The sequence below is a fragment of the Cervus canadensis genome, chromosome 4, assembly GCF_019320065.1.
Source record: "Cervus canadensis isolate Bull #8, Minnesota chromosome 4, ASM1932006v1, whole genome shotgun sequence".
Taxonomy (NCBI): Eukaryota; Metazoa; Chordata; class Mammalia; order Artiodactyla; family Cervidae; genus Cervus; species Cervus canadensis.
In genome coordinates, this window is record NC_057389.1 from 14,958,003 (window position 1) to 14,977,389 (window position 19,387).

The 19,387-nt window shown below is 41.5% G+C and overlaps 1 long non-coding RNA gene across 2 annotated transcripts in view; it reads right to left on the bottom strand.

Moving 5' to 3' along the window:
- LOC122439514 overlaps window positions 1–13,726 on the bottom strand; it is a 517,062-nt gene extending 503,336 nt beyond the window's left edge. The window contains exon 1 of one of the 2 annotated variants that reach the window (XR_006268903.1): window positions 13,659–13,726. This is a non-coding gene — a long non-coding RNA (uncharacterized LOC122439514). The remainder of the gene's footprint in view (window positions 1–13,658) is intronic. The other variant, XR_006268898.1, reaches the window with a different exon arrangement.
- Between the last annotated feature and the right edge of the window lie 5,661 nt (window positions 13,727–19,387).

Genomic DNA, 19,387 nt, shown 5'->3' on the forward strand with positions numbered 1-19,387 from the left:
GGACTCTGCGCTTTCACTGCCTAAGACCTGGGTTTGATCCCTAGTTGGAGAACTAAGATTCCACAAGCGGCTCAGTGAGGCCAAAAAAAGGAGGGGGGAGGTGGGGTGCTGGATTTTTTTTCCATCTCGGAGCAGCACTCTAGTTAGAGTGCTGACTATAAGGAGTACCTTGGATGGTAACAAAAAGGCACATTCCTAAACATGTAGTCAGATCTAGCACAGATCTGAAATATTTATATTCGTCATTACTGTGGGTTCTGATACTCTGGTCACTGCTAAAATACAGTATACACTCTGAAAGAACAACATAATTTAGTAGCATTTATTTTGGGATAATCAACAGATTAGTCATCTAAAACACTAGCCACAAGCAGCAGTAAATCAGCTGTCAAAAAGTAAGTGTAATCTTAATCTTTATTAAAAGAAGTGTAATTTTGTAATGAAGAAAGGAAATCTAGGGAACGAAAGTGCCAATATAACGTGGGAGAGGGATGGGAGTAACAAAGGTCAAAGAAGGAAAGGGCGAGAGGTGGAGGTGCCCTGATGCAAGGACCTAGTGAAGCAGCAGTAAGGGGGGAGAGAGATGGGAATTCTGGAGGTAACACTGAGATTCTGGGCCGTGGTGCAGAGGAAGAAGATACATGACTTGAAGGATGGGTCATGCACCCAAATTTAAACGAGGAATTAGCTGATGCTTGTGAAGTGCTTTGCCCTTGACAAAGTACTTTCATCCTGATGATAGTATTTAATCCATCTACCACCTGAGACAGCATCTATCTACTGTTCTCATCTTAAAGACAGAAACTAAGGCTGAGACTAAATGACTTGCCCTGATTCACACCAGGTCCTTTAATTCCAATGTTACACACTCATCACACACCAGAGAGCAGCTTCAAGAACAGCTTATTTTACAGATACTAGAAGGAAAGTGGACTATTTAAAAATAAATAGTACTGAACTATCTCATATAGTGCTTTCACATACAGTCTATTATTTACTTCTCGGGAACTGTTATTTCCATTTTATAGATACAGGAAATTATGACATAGCATAGCTTACAGTTCTGTAGGAAATCACTGATGTGGAACTAAAAGTAAAGTCCACCAAGTCTGGCTTGGCCTATGCTACCATGCTGGGTCCCTTTTCCTGGTGTGTGGTCTTTGCAAAGTTGATCTCAAGACAAAGCCATGATGAGTGAGACTTATAGAAAAGAAGACCAGAGGAGAAGGAAAAAAAAAATCACAAGACATGCAGAAATCAGAGTTACATGAAAAAACCTACAAGTTAATATATTAACAGCAACAACCATAATAAGTGCTTTGGAAAGGGAAAAAACAAGGTCTCTGCTAAAGTTTCCACACAGTCCTCCTATAACTGTAGCCCACATCACCAAGAAAATCAGTATCAAAGATCAACGTATATTAAGAATAAACCACAACAACTGAATAGGTAAGAAGCATGATTATTCCCATTTAAGCTGCCAAAATAATTATGTCTGCTGCTGCTGCTGCTGCTAAGTCACTTCAGTCGTGTCCAACTCTGTCTAACCCCATAGACGGCAGCCCACCAGGCTCCCCCCTCCCTGGGATACTCCAGGCAAGAATACTGGAGTGGGTTGCGATTTCCTTCTCCAATGCAGGAAAGTGAAAAGTGAAAGTGAAGTCAGTCAGTCGTGTCCGACTTTTAGTGACCCCATGGACTGCAGCCTACCAGGCTCCTCCGTCCATGGGATTTTCCAGGCAAGAGTACTGGAGTGGGGTGCCATTGCCTTCTCCCATAATTATGTTTAGTTTTTCTAAAGATGTACTATAGGTGGGGGGAGCATCTTGATGTCACAGATGGGAGAAATGATTTTACTTCTAAGCTCATCATATATGGGGTAGACAATCAGTAGGTATTTTACTTTCATACGGAGAAGGAAATGGCAACCCACTCCTGTATTCTTGCCTAGAGAATCCCATGGACAGGGGAGCCTGGTGGGCTACTGTCCATGAGGTCGCACAGAGTCGGACATGACTGAAGTGACTTAGCAGCAGCAGTTACTTTCATGGGGCAGCGGGTAAATATTCCCAGTAAAACTGAATAATATTTGAATGAGATTTCATTTATTGTAGTTGACATATTTCCTTTCTTGAGCTCTGTTCTGTGCTATTTTATCTTCAGTAACAGATGAAAATGTATTCATGGAAAAGTTGTGATACTAATATTTTGCTGATACTCTTCTTCAAGATGAGACTGCTTATGTCATGCTGCAGTTGGTTTGCTGATTTTTAAAAACTGCAAAATAAAGACCTGAGAAATAATTTATTCAGCAATTCCCAACCCCAATTTAGTAATGCAGTCTTTCTACCCATCTCACAACAGGATATCTGCAGTTATTCCAAAGCCTATTATGGAATTTTTCCAAAAGTCTCAAGCCAAAAAAAAAAAAAAAAAAACTTGAAAAACTTTTAGGAGATAAGGTGGCACAAGAGTATCACAAAATTGCATTATAGGTAAAGAATACAAATCTAAAAAGAGATCATAGAATTAGACCAGTGGCTTTCAACCTTGGCTGAACAGTAATTTTTTTTTTTAATTGTAATATCCAGGGTACACCTCAGATGAATTACATCAGAATCTTTGGGAGTAAAACACAGGTGTGAGTATTCTTTCAGGTTCCCCAGGAGATTTCAATATATAGCCAAGGTTGGAAACAATTGGAATAGAACCATTAAAAGACTAAATCCTTAAAATAATGCTATCTTCTGTAAGGTTTAAGGGGGTGGGGTGGAGTGGGGAGTATGTGCAATGAAGTGAGAGCTAGCTGAAACACTTCCTAACTCCATGACTAAGGCAAGTCTTCAATTCTGAGTCTCCCAAATTCCTCAAAGGGCTGCCATGAAGCAGAAAGTAAAAGAGAGAACATGTGAAAGTACCTAAAAGCATTAATGCCACAGAAAAATGCCACATAAAAGCATTGAATAAATCTCTCTTCTCTCCCCTTCCATCCCTCCGAGTGTTTTAGGGAAACACTGCTGCTGCTGCTGCTGCTAAGTCGCTTTAGTCGTGTCCAACTCTGTGCAACCCCATAGACGGCAGCCCACCAGGCTCCTCTGTCTCTGGGATTCTCCAGGCAAGAACTACTTCTGACCAAATGGATTCGAGAGTAATAGCTCTAAACACAGGGCGTAACTGTTCCCCAAAAAATTTTAGGCAAATACAACTACAGCCCTTGGACAGCAAGGAGGTCCAACCAGTCCATCCTAAAGGAAATCAGTCCTGAATATTTATGGAAGAACTGATGCTGAAGCTGAAACTCCAATACTTTGGCCACCTGATGCGAAGAGCTGACCCATTTGAAAAGACCCTGATGCTGGGAAAGGTGAGATGGTTGGATGGCATCCCCGACTCAATGGACATGAGTTTGAGTAGGCTTCAGGAATTGGTGATGGACAAGGAAACCTGGCGTGCTGCAGTCCATGGGGTCGTAAAGAGTCGGACACAACTGAGCAACTGACTGAACTGACTGACAAATATGGCCATTATTTCACCAATAATGGAAAAGAATATGCAGAGTCTTCAATTCACTAATGACTCTCCTGCCAAAAGCTCATCTAAAAATTGGTTGTTTGAAGCAAAAATAAGATGCCATATTTTGCCAGTTGGCTAAACAAAAAGACTGATAATCATTGATAATCACCAGTGTTGGCAAGAATGTGGGAAAAGAAGGTTGTAGAAATATAAATGAGTACAACCTTTTTTGGCGAGCAATTTGGCAGTACTTATCAAAAATTTAAATGTACAGACTCTTTCCATCCAACTAATCCATTTCTGGGTGCCTAGCCTAGAGATATACCCGCACATACCCGCATATACCGCACATACACAAAGAGACATTATTATGCTTTTGGTTTTACTTTTCTCTCAAAGAACTTATTACTTTCTCAAATTCTTTGTTTGCAGACTATCTTCATACTAGAAGGTAAAGCCCTGTGGGCAGAGGCTCTTCAGTCTTGTTCGCCAGTGAGAAGGGCTGGGCTTGTCAGCAGGGCCCAAGTTATGGTCATACTTGCTGCCCACAATGACATTCTGCTGGATACATACAATTCTTTGGTTTCTGATGCGCTTCCTCCATCAATCCACTCATGTTTCTCTTTCTTTTATTTATTTTAGATAATGTATAAACACACATACACCATGTAACGCAGTGATACTAACAACTAATTTCTATGTGCGTGCTCTCCCCATGCCATCCTCCGTGTGTCCTCCACCCTCACCACTTCAGGGGTAAACACTATCCTGAGCTTTCTGTTTATTTAGTCCTTTGCTTGTTTTTAAATGTTACAAAAGTAGTATTGTACTAGAAATAGTTTTTTGGGATTTTCTTTTTTCACCAACATTTTGTGACAGATTCATCCGAGAGTCGTGTCTATCTGTACTTTCTTTCGTGGCCAGTAATTATTTCATTGTGAGGATTAATCATAATGTATTTATCTATTCTCCTATCATCAGCATTTTCATGTTTCCATTTTGGGCTGCTGAGAACAGAGGTACTATGCACCCTCTTCCTGATATCTTATAGCACCGAGTCGACTTCTGGCAGGAAATGTAACTGCCATCACACTAACCCCATCACCCACAAGAATCACTGATGGGCTCCCCTAGAAGGTTTAATTTCTCTCCCCACTCCCTCCTGCAACCAGACCAGTTCAAGGGAGGGAACTCATGAAAGGGGAAAGCACTCCTTTTAAAAGACAGCTCTTGGCAGCAAACACTTACTGTGATAACTTGCCCTTTCCAGAACTATTCTGCTACCTCCAACCTCAGGCTGGCTGCTTGCTTTGCCCACCTGCCAGATTTTAAAGATATTTTTATTTGAAAGATAAATTCCTGAACAGTTTGATTTCAATACTTTATTCCTATTATTTTAAAAAGTCAACAGCAAAGAGAGTTTTAGCTACTGATATTAACTCCAATAGATATTCTTGTTTAGCACTAATATTTGACATTGAGTGCCCAAAAAATGCACAGATGGACTCCTTGATGGGTAAACACACACATACACACACAGTAGCCTGAATTTTAAAAATCCAGTTTCAGTAGCTACATGTAACCCATTTTATTTCCTCTTACTAAGATATGACGTAAAAGATTTAAAGCAATTTAGAGAAAGAAGAGCTTTCTTTCCCTGAAAGAAAGGGGCTTCCCTGGTGGCTCAGAGGGTAAAGAGTCTGCCTGGAATGTGGGAGTCCTGGGTTCAATCCCTGGGTTGGGAAGATCCCCTGGAGAAGGAAATGGCAACCCACTCCAGTATTCTTGCCTGGAGAATCCCCATGAACAGAGGAGCCTGGTGGGCTATAGTCCATAGGGTCTCAAAGAGTTGGACCCGACTGAGCGACTTCACTTTCAGGGAAATAAGAAAGAATAACCAATGCATTGTCTTGAAATGATTTTTGTTTATTTAATTTAGAATACAGTGCAAGCTGTTTGTAATGCCTGTATAAGTACTGCTTTGGTCTCATCAGTATTTTACAATCTTTTCTGCTGTTACCATTGTTCAAAGACCTCAAATTACAGAAATCATTTCTTTTTAATTAGGTTTTTTTTAAAGTTGCTGCCTCCACTTGGGAAAGAGAAAAATAGGACCACCAGCTAGGGACCATCTAACTAAAACCAGCCATGTACATAACCACAGGCCCCCCATCCTATACCCTTCTGTTCAGTCTACAGGTGTTAATTCTTTAGGGCATGTGTTTTGCTAAAACCATGGCCTCAAATTCCTAAACACACAGTCTCCAGTCCTCACCACGCTCCACCATGGACCGCATTCTCTGGATCCAGGAGCATCCGTCCACCTTGCCTCCCAGTCACCTCTCATATGCACTCAGCCTTACGCTCCCATCCCCGCTCAGCCCCTTTGTTTCTGAAACCCCTTTCCTCAAGGCGGCGATGAGGACCATTGGCAGAGGACACCCAGGCAGCAGGAACTGCAGGGCCACTCAACGGTGCCTGTGGAGCCCCGCAGAGCCAGAGCCGGACAGGAGAGTGTTTATGCTCAGTTGCTCAGTCCCATCTGACTATTTCAGACCCCAAGAGACTAGCCTGCCAGGCTCCTCGGTCCATGGGATTCTCCTGGCAAAAATACTGGACTGGGTTGCCATTTCCTATTTCAAGGGATCTTTCTAACCCAGGGATTGAACCTACATCTCCTGCATCTCCCCTGCTGCTGCTGCTGCTGCTGCTAAGTCGCTTCAGTCATGTCTGACTCTGTGCGACCCCACAGACAGTAGCCCACCAAGCTCCCCCATCCCTGGGATTCTCCAGGCAAGAACACTGGAGTGGGTTGCCATTTCCTTCTCCAATGCATGAAAGTGAAAAGTGACAGTGAAGTCGCTCAGTCCTGTCTGACCCTTCTCGACCCCATGGACTGCAGCCCACCAGGCTCCTCCGTCCATGGGATTTTCCAGGCAAGAGCACTGGAGTGGGGTGCCATTGCCTTCTCCGTGCATCTCCTCTATTGCAGGCAAATTCTTTACCGCTGAGCAACCAACTGCTCATGGCCCCACAAACAGCTCAGTAGAACCAAGATCCTACCCTTTTTTGCCCTGTGGCCAATGCCATTCTCTTCACAAAGACTACTGAGATCATCAGCATGAACTTCCTCAACATCTCACACCTCTCCAGCCCACGCGTTTATCTATTTTTATCTGTATCCGGCCATGCGGCTCTCCTCTCATTCCAGAGGAAGTGATCTCCCTTTTCTGGTTTCTGGCTAATTCCTTCACCTGTGCCGGCAAAGTCCACCCCTCCCACATAGTGCAGAATCACCCTTATTCTTTCTCTCCCTAGCGTAGCTACTTCCCCACACACCCCAGTACTCATTCTTAAAACCAACAAACAAAACTGTACCATCCCTATTTTTCTCTTTCTCCTCACAAAAAGACAATTCCAGCCCAGATCCACTTCTTACCTCCTGTCTATTCTTCCACAGACTGCAATCTGGATTCCAACCCTAACACTCTACTCAAGGGGCTCTGGCAAAACTGGAACACCACCCTCACACTCCACCCCCAAGTTGCTAAATCAAATGCTTTTTTTTCTTTCCTTTCCATGAAAACCTTAGCTGACCTATTTGTGGCAGTTGGTAGTATTAACCACTCCCTTCCTCCTGAAATTTTCTTCTCTCTTGACTTATAATTCTTGCTCCTCCTCTTCATATCTCTGACTATTTTGCCTTTTCTCATCCATCTATTTTCTGCTTCCTGTTCTGCTGCTATCCTCTTAAAATGCTCATGCTCCCTATGACCCTAACCTTGGCCTTCTACTCATCACTCTGAGCATATCTTCCTTAGAAAGTTCCACCTCCCTAATATCCATTCTGAAGCCCCACCTCCTCATAGAGGAATAGACCCACACAGCCAACTGTCTTCAGGGCATCTCAAGTGTACCAAGGCTCACACTGAGCTCATAATCCCCCTCATTCCCAACCTACTCCCACCAAAACCAATAACCTGGCCCTCCTGATTTCTCTTTCAAAGAGACTGGAATCACCATTTGCCTAATTCTATCCAAGTGGGATCCCTGGGAGGTATAATGGCAGTTCCCCATCATTCATTCAATCAGTCCCTGAGGCTTATACAATCAACCTCCCTAACACCATTGTCATCTCTCCTCCCCGTCTCCATTCCCATTGCTTCTGCCTTCATTCAGACTCTTTTCATCATTAAAATAAGAACTATGTTTACAGAGAATACCAGATATTGAGAACTTAATATACACAATTCGCAAAATGGAAAATAAGGTACAGATGTACTGTTACCAATATTTTTACAGATGAAAAAAACTGAGACCCAGAGAAGAAAACCAACAGCCCAAGCTCACACAGTGGAGAAGTGGCAGAGGCAGGGTCTATCCAAATGCAAGTCTTCCTGGAGGCTCCAGAGTTCACAGCCTCTGCTCCACTTTAGCAACCTCCTGTTGCAAGAGCTTTCTAACAGGCTTCCTTCTATCTTGTCTCACATTCCGAGTCTAATCTAGTCTATATAGCAGACAAAAATCAGCTCTCCTTTTTTAAAAATCATTTTTATTGTGAAAATAACACTCGATCAGAAAAAAGTTCATAAAATAAGGACAGCTTAAATTATTATTAAGTCATCTTTCTAAAATGCAAATCTAATTGTACTCCTGACATTTTCCTAACCTTTTCAAAGTCTCCCCACTGCCCTTCGGGTAAAGTCAAACCTCAGTAAAGTGCAGAGGGTCTTCTAGGATGCCACCTCCGCCTGCACTTCTGGCTCATCTCCTGCCACATGCCCCGACCTAGGCTCCTGCTGTACAGACCATGTCTCCACGCTCTGGGCTTTGAGCTGACCTGGCTCCCAACTAAGAATCCGGGGGTGGGGGGGGTTCTTCTCCACTCCTTGCTTTACCTCTCCATTGGATACTTTCTTTGCTTTTGGGAAATCATATCTTACTGCTCTTTTCAGAAGATGCTGTGTCTAAAGAGAAAAGGACTCTTGGCAACACTGCATGGCCAAAGCAGCGCAGCTCATGTGAGATTCCACTATTCATATGGATTACCAGTGAAGTCCTAACATACTTAGAACGTATCTACTCCATCCAGAAAAAAAGAAAGTGGAGATTTGAGGCAATTGCTATTGGTCACTGATGGTGAGTTGGAGAGAGGACTCCACTTTGACTAAAGACTGCACCTCAGTAATTTTCACCCACAGCCCCTCACCATCCCAAAACTCAGATCAGAGAGGTTAGTAATGCTGATCATTGTTATTGCCACTATCTTATGCAACCCATCTAGCTATACCAGTAGAACCCGCAGACATATCCTTGACATTTCCCTTTCTGCCTGCCTCAGTCTATCACAATGCACTATTTTGCTTCCTAAACTATGTTTCGAAACTGTCCACACCCAATGATGCCGGTCATCTCCAGCACCATTTTCCTCATGCAAGCTACCCTGGGGTTCTGGGAGAGCCTCTTAGAATACTCTCTGGCCTCTTCTCATGCATTCTCCATTTTGGAGCTAGTTTACTTTGCAAAACACAAATATGATCACGTCACCACTTCGCCTCCATCCCTGCATGATTACTTTTTAATGTCTTGTCTTTCTTTATATGACAAACTAAAAGCTCTTCAATATTTCCAACCTGTAGAACAAGATTTGGCACACAGCAGTTACTTTATACATTTTAATTAAATGAATGAATGAATATAACCTTCTATACTCTCCCTTTCTCTAATTAAGAATTCCAGAACTGACTTTCAGTTCTGTTCCCTCCAATCACTAGGGTTTTCCCTCTATTTTTCCCTCTCTTCCTTTCCTCCGTCTCCAGGTTAAAATTCCTACGCTCTCCCTTCAGATCAGAAGGCAACCATCATGTCTGCAGAGCAGCCTTCCCTAACCACCCTGACTAGTTCAGAGTCCTCTGTACAGGCTTTCATTGCATCATGAGCTTCCTCTCCACAGTGCGCGTCTCACTTGCAGTTTTATATGTGCTTGTGTAACTAACGTCTGCTGTCCTACTAGCCTTTAGCACTATGAAGGCAGCCCTGTGTCTGTTTTCCCTCATCAATATACCCAGGTACTTAGCACACTGTTTGATATTCAGGAGACATTCAATAAATAGTGAACAGATTAATAAACATATTATAAATTAACATGCAGAGTCCCCACCCCTTTTACAATTAGATTTTAATATAGCTAAGAAATCTAGAAGCTCATTTGAGAGTCAAATCACAGAAGATGTGTGATTTGACTACCTTTTTTTCTTTGGAAGTCCTTGAAAAAGTAAAAACTTCAACTTTTGAACTCCCAGGATGCAATGTTTTTAAATATTATTTCATCAGAATAGTTACAGGACAATTGTCCTTTTTTAAAAGATACTCTTCTGGGTTTTGAGATCTCCAAAATAAAGAGGGAGGCAGAATTTGCAATAATATGCCTAATTAAAAATCTCTCTAACCTAAAGCAAGATCTTTCATATTACCAATAAAAGTATAAACTTTTTTTCTGGACAAAAATAACCTATTTAAGTTTAAATATAAATAATGAGTCTTGATCCTTCTTGGGGTTTACTGGTGTGCATGCAGGATGTTTGTTTTGAAGAAATCACAATGTTTTAGGCATCAATTCATGTAGTTTATCAATATACCTGACATTTCCAGGAAAAAATTAAGCCACTAAATCATATAGTTTTGAAAAGATTAATGTTAATATGTTTGTAGAAACTATGTCTTATTACTCTTTTGGTAAGATGCTTTGTCAAAAGGAAAAAGAGGTATTTTGCACATTGCTGGCCAAAGGCAGTATCGGCCATTATAAATATTGCCGCCTGTATGGGAATGAATCATCAGAAATGGAAAAGTCTTAACACACCGAGGGCATATCTCTCTTCTCTGAAGTAGAGGTTTGGTGCCAGCATTTTAATTTTTGGATAATTTATGGTGATGTAGAGATGGAATATAGAGTTCTTTCTGGTTATAAGCTACAACAACCTACACCTCTGCCCTACGACTCAGGTGTAGAACTGAGTTAATAATACTCATGATACTCTGGTCTAATAGACTGGTGCTATGTCCCTCCCTTGTATCTATTTCTTTTGGTCAAGACTCCTTCAGCCACTCCTCTCCCAAAGGTACACACTGACTCTAACATGTTTACTATATAAATGATTGGCTACGCTTCCCCTTATAAATACAAACACTGGCCCCAAAGGAACCCGCGATCTGGTGTCTGCTGGCTCTGGCTTTATCTTTCCCTCTCCCCGTCTCGTCCGACTTTAGCCACTCTGGCCTCCTAGCCGGTTCTTGAACTTACTGTGCATGCCTCTGGGCATCTGGTCTCGCTGTTTTTTTCTGCCTGACACTCGCGTTGCTCCCATGTCCATTTGACTCACTCATTGCCTTCATGTCTTCATCCAAACATCGCTTTATTTTTGACAAGCATGAGGGAGAAAAATTTCCCTAGCCCTCCTATTCTAAATAGCAATTCCTTCTTATCAACTTCCACCTCTGTGTTTTGCTTTCACTCAGTTGCAGTTATCGCCACCCGAGAAGAGCTGACTCATTTGAAAAGACCTCATTTGATGCTGGGAAGGATTGAGGGCAGGAGGAGAAGGGGATGATAGGGGATGAGATGGTTGGATGGCATCACCAACTCAACGGACATGAGTTTGAGCGAGCTCCAGGAGTTGGTGATGGACAGGGAGGCCTGGCGTGCTGCGGTTCATGGGGTGGCAAAGAGTCAGAGACGACTGACTGAACTGAGTGACTGAACTGAACTGAGATATTTTTGTACCTATCATTGTTTTTGGCTTTCTCCTTTACTAGCATGAGTGGCATTAGGGCATCCTGGTTGAAAGCTAGACTGTAGGGACAGGGTTACAAGGCTTGCATTCTCACTCTACCACTGACAGTGTGATCTTCAGTAGGCAGCCCTATGTCTCAATTTCCTAAGCTCTAAAATGGGGATGATAAGAGTATCTATTTTATATGCTTACAATCTGACCTGGAACACAATCTACACTATTTAAGTGTTACTTGCTGCTGCTATTATTACTTTTACTTTTATTATTAGAATTAAGTTTCATGAAGGCAGGGACTGAGTTTTCTTTGTATCCTCATTTACGCATTAAATAAATGCTACTTTGCATGCATCATGAGAAGCACTGGGCTGGAAGAAGCACAAGCTGGAATCAAGATTGCCAGGAGAAATATCAATAACTTCAGATATGCAGATGACACCACCACCCTTATGGCAGAAAGTGAAGAGGAACTAAAAAGCCTCTTGATGAAAGTGAAAGAGGAGAGTGAAAAAGTTGGCTTAAAGCTCAACATTCAGGAAACTAAGATCATGGCATCTGGTCCCATCACCTCATGGGAAATAGATGGAGAGACAGTGGAAACAGGGTCAGACTTCATTTTTTTGGGCTCCAAAATCACTGCGGATGGTGACTGCAGACATGAAATTAAAAGACGCTTACTCCTTGGAAGGAAAGTTATGACCAACCTAGATAGCATATTAAAAAGCAGAGACATTACTTTGCCAACAAAGGTCCTTCTGGTCAAGGCTATGGTTTTTCCAGTGGTCATGTATGGATGTGAGAGTTGGACTGTGAAGAAAGCTGAGTGCCAAAAAATTGATGCTTTTGAACTGTGGTGTTGGAGAAGACTCCTGAGAGTCCCTTGGACTGCAAGGAGATCCAACCAGTCCATCCTAAAGGAGATCAGTCCTGGGTGTTCATTGGAAGGACTGATGTTGAAGCTGAAACTCCAGTACTTTGGTCACCTCATGCGAAGAGTTGACTCATTGGAAAAGAACCTGATGCTGGGAGGGATTGGGGGCAGGAGGAGAAAGGGGCGACAGAGGATGAGATGGCTGGATGGCATCACCGACTCGATGGGCATGAGTTTGGGTAAACTCCGGGAGTTGGTGATGGACAGGGTGGCCCGGTGTGCTGTGATTCATGGGGTCACAAAGAGTCGGACACGACTGAGTGACTGAACTGAACTGAACTGAACTGACTTTGCATGCATGTAGTTTTTTAAAGAAAAAATTTTAAATATAACATGCATACATTAACAGAAAATGAGCATCATAAATATACAGTTCAGTGAATTTTCACAATAAAATCCATGAAACTACCAGCCCTATTAAGAAATGAAATATGAACAGTTTACCAGAAGTCCATCCCAATAACTCTGACATTCCCTGAAGCTACTATCTTGACTCCTATCATTATAGATTAATTTTTTCTATTTTAAAAATCTATGTAATTAGAATCATATAGTTAGTACTCTGTTATAACAGACTTCTTTCATTAGTTGCAGCATGAAGCAGTCATTTATTCATTCTCATGACTGTATAGTATTCCAGTGAATACTGTATTCAGTTAGTATTCCAACATGGAACTACACCATCATTTATTTACCCATTCTTCTAGCTGATGGACACTTGGGTGACTGGTTTCTAGTTTGGGACTATTATGAATGGTGTTGCTCTAAAAACTCTCAGACATGTCTGGAGCACATAGGCATGTGTGTATATATACCTAGAAGATGAATTTATTGGGAAGTAAGGCATGCTTTTGTTTAGCTTTAATAGATTCTGTCCAAAAGTTTTCCCAAATGGTTGTACCAGCTTACACTCCTTATAGCAGCAGGTCAAAGCTCCAGTGTTCATTTATTTTTAAGCAACATAAATAACTGTATTATTCAATAGATTGTGTTCTCTTTCCCACTGTTTTCAAGAATACTATGCTTTTAAGACTTACATACGTTGCACTTATTCCCTCTAACTACTGCATAATATTTTAGTATTATGTCTTCATCAATTGAATCATTTTTTCTGATTATTTGAAATAGTGCTTGTCAGTGTAGCAGGTTTTTGTTTGCTTGCTCGGCACCCATTCTACTCTTCTTCCATCCCAACAACTAACTGTGCTCATCTACATGGACAAGTGCTCCAACCCCAGTCCCCAGAGGTGACTCTTAGGTCACCCAAACAGATCTGGTACTTTATTTCCCTTTTGACCCTGTTCTGGCCAATGAGACTTGAAGAGAAGTCTGTACAGGCTGGAACAGTGGAAAGGTGCTTCTTCTGACAAGCTTTCTTACTAAAGTCTTCCAAGACACACAAGGAAGATGTACTCTTTTCTTACCTGGACACTTGTGTGAGATCGTGTTAGCTGGAACTTGTGCAGCCATCTCCTGACCATGGAAGAAGCTGGTTGAAAGATGAAAAAACACTGAGTCAATCATTATAGCACTAAGCCAGGAGCTACCCTACCTCCAGACCTGTTGGATAAGAAAACTATTTTAATTAGATTTTCTTACTTGCAAGCAAAATGGTCCTATTACAATGAAAACATTAGCATCGGCTTGTTCTTTAAAAGCTATTTTATATTAAAGTGGATTCATAGAACACTGGGCTTCCCCAGTGACTCAGTCAGTAAAGAATCTGCCTGCAATGTGGGAGACCCAGGCTCAATCCCTAGGTTGGGAATATTCCTTGGAGAAGGAACTAGAAACCCACTCCAGTATTGTTGCCTGGAGAATCCCATGGACAGAGAAGCCTGGTGGGCTACAGTCCATGGGGTCTCAAAGAGTCAGATACAACTGAGTGATTAAGCACAGCACAGCACAGTAAGGAGATTCTGGTGAGGAAGATAAAACTCACTGGTTGCCTTAGGCCACAGTCGCTGGCTCGACCTTTAGCACCAGAGTGAGGCTTCAGCCACATGAACTGAAATTAGATGTAGAGAGGTGGATCCTCAGAGGAAAATCAGTGAAATGAATGCCAGTGCCAATGAACCACACCTCCTGTTTTTCACACCTTTTGTGGTCCCCTCCTTCAAATCTGGGGCCACTGGCTAGCTTTTTTATAAACAGACCTTTGTATGTTGTCACCCTGCTTATTTAACTTATATGCAGAGCACTTCATGTGAAATGCTGGGCTGGATGAATGACAAGCTGGAGTTAATTGCCATGAAAAATATCAACAACCTTAGACAGGAAAATCATACCACTCTAATGGCAGAAAATGAAGGGGGATTAAAGAGCTTTTTGATGAGGGTGAGAGAGGAGAGTAGAAAAGCTGGCTTAAAACTCAACATTCAAAAAACTAAGTTCACAGCATCCAGTCCCATCACTTCAAGGCAAATAAAAAGGGAAAAAGTTGAAGAAGTAACATTTTATTTTCTTGGGCTCCAAAATCATTACCAGTGATGACTGCAGTCATGAAATTAAAAGACACTTGCTCCTTGGAAGAAAAGCTATGACAAACCTAGATAGCATATTAAAAAGCACTGACATCACTTTGCCAACAAAGATCTGTATAGTCAAAGCTATGATTTTTCCAGTAGTCATGTACAGATGTGAAAGTTAGACCATAAAGAAGACTGAGAGCCAAAGAATTGATGTTTTCAAATTGTGGCACTGGAGAAGACTCGAGAGTCCCTTGGACTGCGCGGAGATCAAACCAGTCAATCCTAAAGGAAATCAACCCTGAATATTCACTAGAAGGGCTGATGCTGAAACTGAAGCTCCAATACTTTGGCCACCTGATGCAAAGAGCTGACTCATTGGAAAAGATCCTGATCCTGGGAAAGATTAAGGGAAGGAGGATAAAGGGGCAAAAGAGAGTGAGATAGTTGGATAACATCACCAACTCAACGGACATGAATTTGAACAAATTCTGGGAGATAGTAGAGGACTGAGGGGCCTGGTGTGCTGCAGTCCATGCAGTTGCAAAGAATTGGACACGACTTAGTGACTGAATGGCAACAATAACAATTTTTAAGAAAAGTTTTAGATCTATCGGAAAAACAAGGCCACAGTGCACACAATTCTCACATTCCCCCTCGCTGAATTTCTCCTATTAATAATAACATCTTATATTTGCATGGTATATTTGTTACAATTAATGAAAACTTATTAACTCATTATTATTAACTAAAGTCCATAGTACTTTATCCAGAGTTTCTTCAGTTCAGTTCAGTCGCTCAGTCATGTCTGACTCTTTGTGACCCCATGAACTGCAGCGCTCCAGGCCTCCCTGTCCATCACCAACTCCCGGAGCTTGCTCAAACTCATGTCCATTGAGTGGGTGATAACATCCAACCATCTCATCCTCTGTCATCCCCTTCTCCTCCTGCCTTCAATCTTTCCCAGCATCAGGGTCTCTTCAAACGAGTCAACTCTTCCCATCAGGTGGCCAAAATACTGGAGTTTCAGCTTCAACATCAGTCCTTCCAATGAACACCCAGGACTGATCTCATTTAGGATGGACTGGTTGGATCTCCTTGCAGTCCAAGGGACTCTCAAGAGTCTTCTCCAACACCACAGTTCAAAAGCATCAATTCTTCAGTTCTCAGCTTTCTTTATAGTCCAATTCTCACATCCATACATGACCACTGGAAAAACCATAGCCTTGACTAGATGGACCTTTGTTGACAAAGTAATATCTCTGCTTTTTAATATGCTGCCTAGGTTGGTCATAACTTTCCTTCCAAGGAGTAAGTGTCTTTTAATTTCATGGCTGCAATCACCATATGCAGTGATTTTGGAGCCCAAAAAAACAAAGTCTCTCACTGTTTCCATTGTCTCCCTATCTATTTGCTATGAAGTGATGGGACCAGATGCCATGATCTTAGTTTTCTGAATGTTGAGCTTTAGGCCAACTTTTTCACTCTTCTCTTTCATTTTCATCAGGAGGCTCTTTAGTTCTTCTTCACTTTCTGCCATAAGGGTGGTGTCATCTGCATATCTGAGGTTATTAATATTTCACCTGGCAATCTTGATTCCAGCTTGTGCTTCATCCAGCCCAGTGTTTCTCATGATGTATTCTGCATGTAAGTTAAATAAGCAGGGTGACAATATACAGCCTTGCCGTACTCCTTTTCCTATTTGGAGCCAGTCTGTTGTTCCATGTCCAGTTCTAACTGTTGCTTCCTGATCTGCATACAGGTTTCTCAAGAGGCAGGTCAGAGTTCCTTAGTTTCCACCTAACATCTTTTTCAGCTCCAGGGTCTAATCCAGAATACCACATAACATTTACTTGTCATTATCTCCTTTGGTTCATCTTGGTTGTAACAGTTTTTCAAAATTTACTTTTGATGACCTTAACAGTTTTGAGGAATATAAATCAATTATTTTGTGGGATTTCCTTCTATTGAAACTTATCTGATGTTTTTCTCATAATTAGACTGGAGTTACGGGTTTTTGTGACACTCGTGGTAAACAACCCGCCTGCCAGTGCAGCAAACGTAAGAGACGCAGGTTCGATCCCTGGATCAAGAAGACCCCCTGGAGAAAGGAATGGCAACGCACTCCTGTATTATTGCCAGGACAATCCCATGGACAGAGGAGCCTGGTGGGCTACAGCCCATGGGGTTGCACAGAGTTGGACATGACTGACTACTAACACTTTCATTTTCATGGCTTTTGGAAGGAAGAGCATAGAAGTGCCATTTTTATCACAACATATCAAGGATAAATATTGCTAACATGAATTATCATTGTTGATAATGACCTTGATCATAAGGCTGAGATACACTTTCTTTACCCTGTTCTATTCTGTGCTATTTGGAAGGAAGTCAGAATGAACAAATCAAGGATTCATGCTTTCCCTTCTTGCAGTGAAATATCTACACACGTACATTATCTGGAGTTCTTCAAGGGAGATTTGCCTCTTCTCTCACATTTATTTATTAATTTAATTATTTATTTCTATCAGTATGGATCCACTGGATCCCTATCTTATACTTTGGTGATAATCCAGTATTATGTATTTGTTTTATTGCTCAAATCATTTTTGCTTTGGCAGTTGGGAGTTCTATTGGTTGATACCTGTGTATGACTTGCATGCTAAGTTGCTCCATTGTATTTGACTCTTTGCAACCCCACGGACTATAGCCTGCCAGGCTCCTCTGTCCATGGAAATTTCTAGGCAAGAATACTGGAGTGGGTTACCATTTCCTCCACCAGGGTATCATTCCAACCCAGGGATCTAACCCACATCTCCTGCATTGGCAGTGAGATTCTTTACCATTGCAACACAGGGGAAGCCCCTATCTTTCTACTAATTGAATAAAATAAATGATGCCATATGACTTCCAAAGCTTTGTTATCAAAAGCTTTGTGGCTTCTGCAAGAGTCTCTTGAACTTTTACTCTGGGAGAAACAACCACCATGTAAAAATTCTAACTGTAATGAGACTGTAATACTGTGAGGAATCCCAAACTAGCCATATGAAGAGGTCATGTGTTAACAGAAAGAGAGAGACCACCTTCTAGCTCTTCCAGCCATTCTAGCTAAGGAGCCAAATATGTGAATCAAGAAGCCATCTTAGATGTCTAACCCACTCAAGGCTTCAGATTACTCTAGTTCTGCCACCATCTGAATGCAACTATATGAGAGGCTCCAAGCAAGAATTCCAAGTTCAGCAGAGTCCAGGCAATCTACAGAACCATCTATGGTAACAATGAACTGCTATTTTAAGTCACTAAATTTGGGGGCAGGGGGTGTGATGCAGTAAAAGATAACTGAAACAGATGCAAAAATCTACCAGTTGCAGTATTAACTCTCAAATTAGAATGAGTTTTAGTAAACAGCATATGGTAATGATTTTCTTGTTTTATCACTCAGAAGAAATCATTTATCTAGACATATGTGACAAAACTGTTAATGAATCTTTTTCTTCTCCAATAAAGTTATTTAACTTCTGGGGCTCTTGAGGTAACATTTTGATCAGAAACATTGCTCCATAGAGACAGTGAGCTTTCTCAAAATAATAGTCTCAGTTCAAAACCAGCAGTATTTGTCTTGAATAACTCTGTTGCCTGCCTAACAATGAGTCATGGCAAAGTAGACTTTGGAATAGAATTTTCAGGCAGCAGAATCTTTAAGAATTCAGAAACCTGAAATGTTTCCTAGTGTCATGGTGGGAAATAAATTTCTACATTTGAGACAATCTAAACTTCTACTGGCACTTTTATGGAGATGTGGGGAACGCAGGTCTCCATTCTACCAGAGGGCAGAAACTGCTGCCTTTCTAACTGAACTATACATTTCTGGGAGTTACAGGGGGTGGGGCTGAGGGAGATGAGGACACAGTGAGGAAAGAAGCCAAAATACACTTCCAGAAGAGATAAGTGTCCAGATTAGATTACCAGATTCAAGAAAGCTGTGACATCGATTTTTTTTCTTCAAGAGAAGATAATTTGGATTTCTATTTTATTCCCAGTTCCCCTCCTCTCTTTACTCTTATTTCCCATCTCTCGTTGAGAGCAGTTAGCTCTCGTTTTATTTACAAATATACTTAAGTTTCATTACTATGTACTCATTCTATCTAAATTTGAAATAATTTGACTTGGCTTGGCTTTAAGTTTAGCTTGAGATAATGAACAAAGTATTTGTCTAACAAAGTAATAGAATAAACAAGGCTAAGAAGAGTTTGTTTCAAGTAGTTAAGGTCAGAAGATTTTGGGTCTTAAATATTAACTGTGTCTATAAATATATATTGCTAATCTGCAAGCTTCCCTGGTGGCTCAGTGGTAAAGAATCCGCCTGCCAATGTAGGAGATGCAGATTCAATTCCTGGATCAGGAAGATCCCCTGGAGAAGAAAACGGCAACCCACTCCAGTGTTCTTGCCTGGAGAATCCCATGGACAGAGGAGCCTGGCGGGCTACAGTCCATGGGGTCACAGAAGAGTCAGACACGACTGAGTGACAAAACAACAGCAACAACAGCACACATCAATTAAAGTTGCCAACACAATAAAAAGATACTTCTTTTTAAATAGTCACCAAGAAGGGCCACTAGAGTCTAGAGAAAGAAGATTCCCTAGACAGTGTATTAGAAAGCAAAGACATCATTTTGCCAACAAA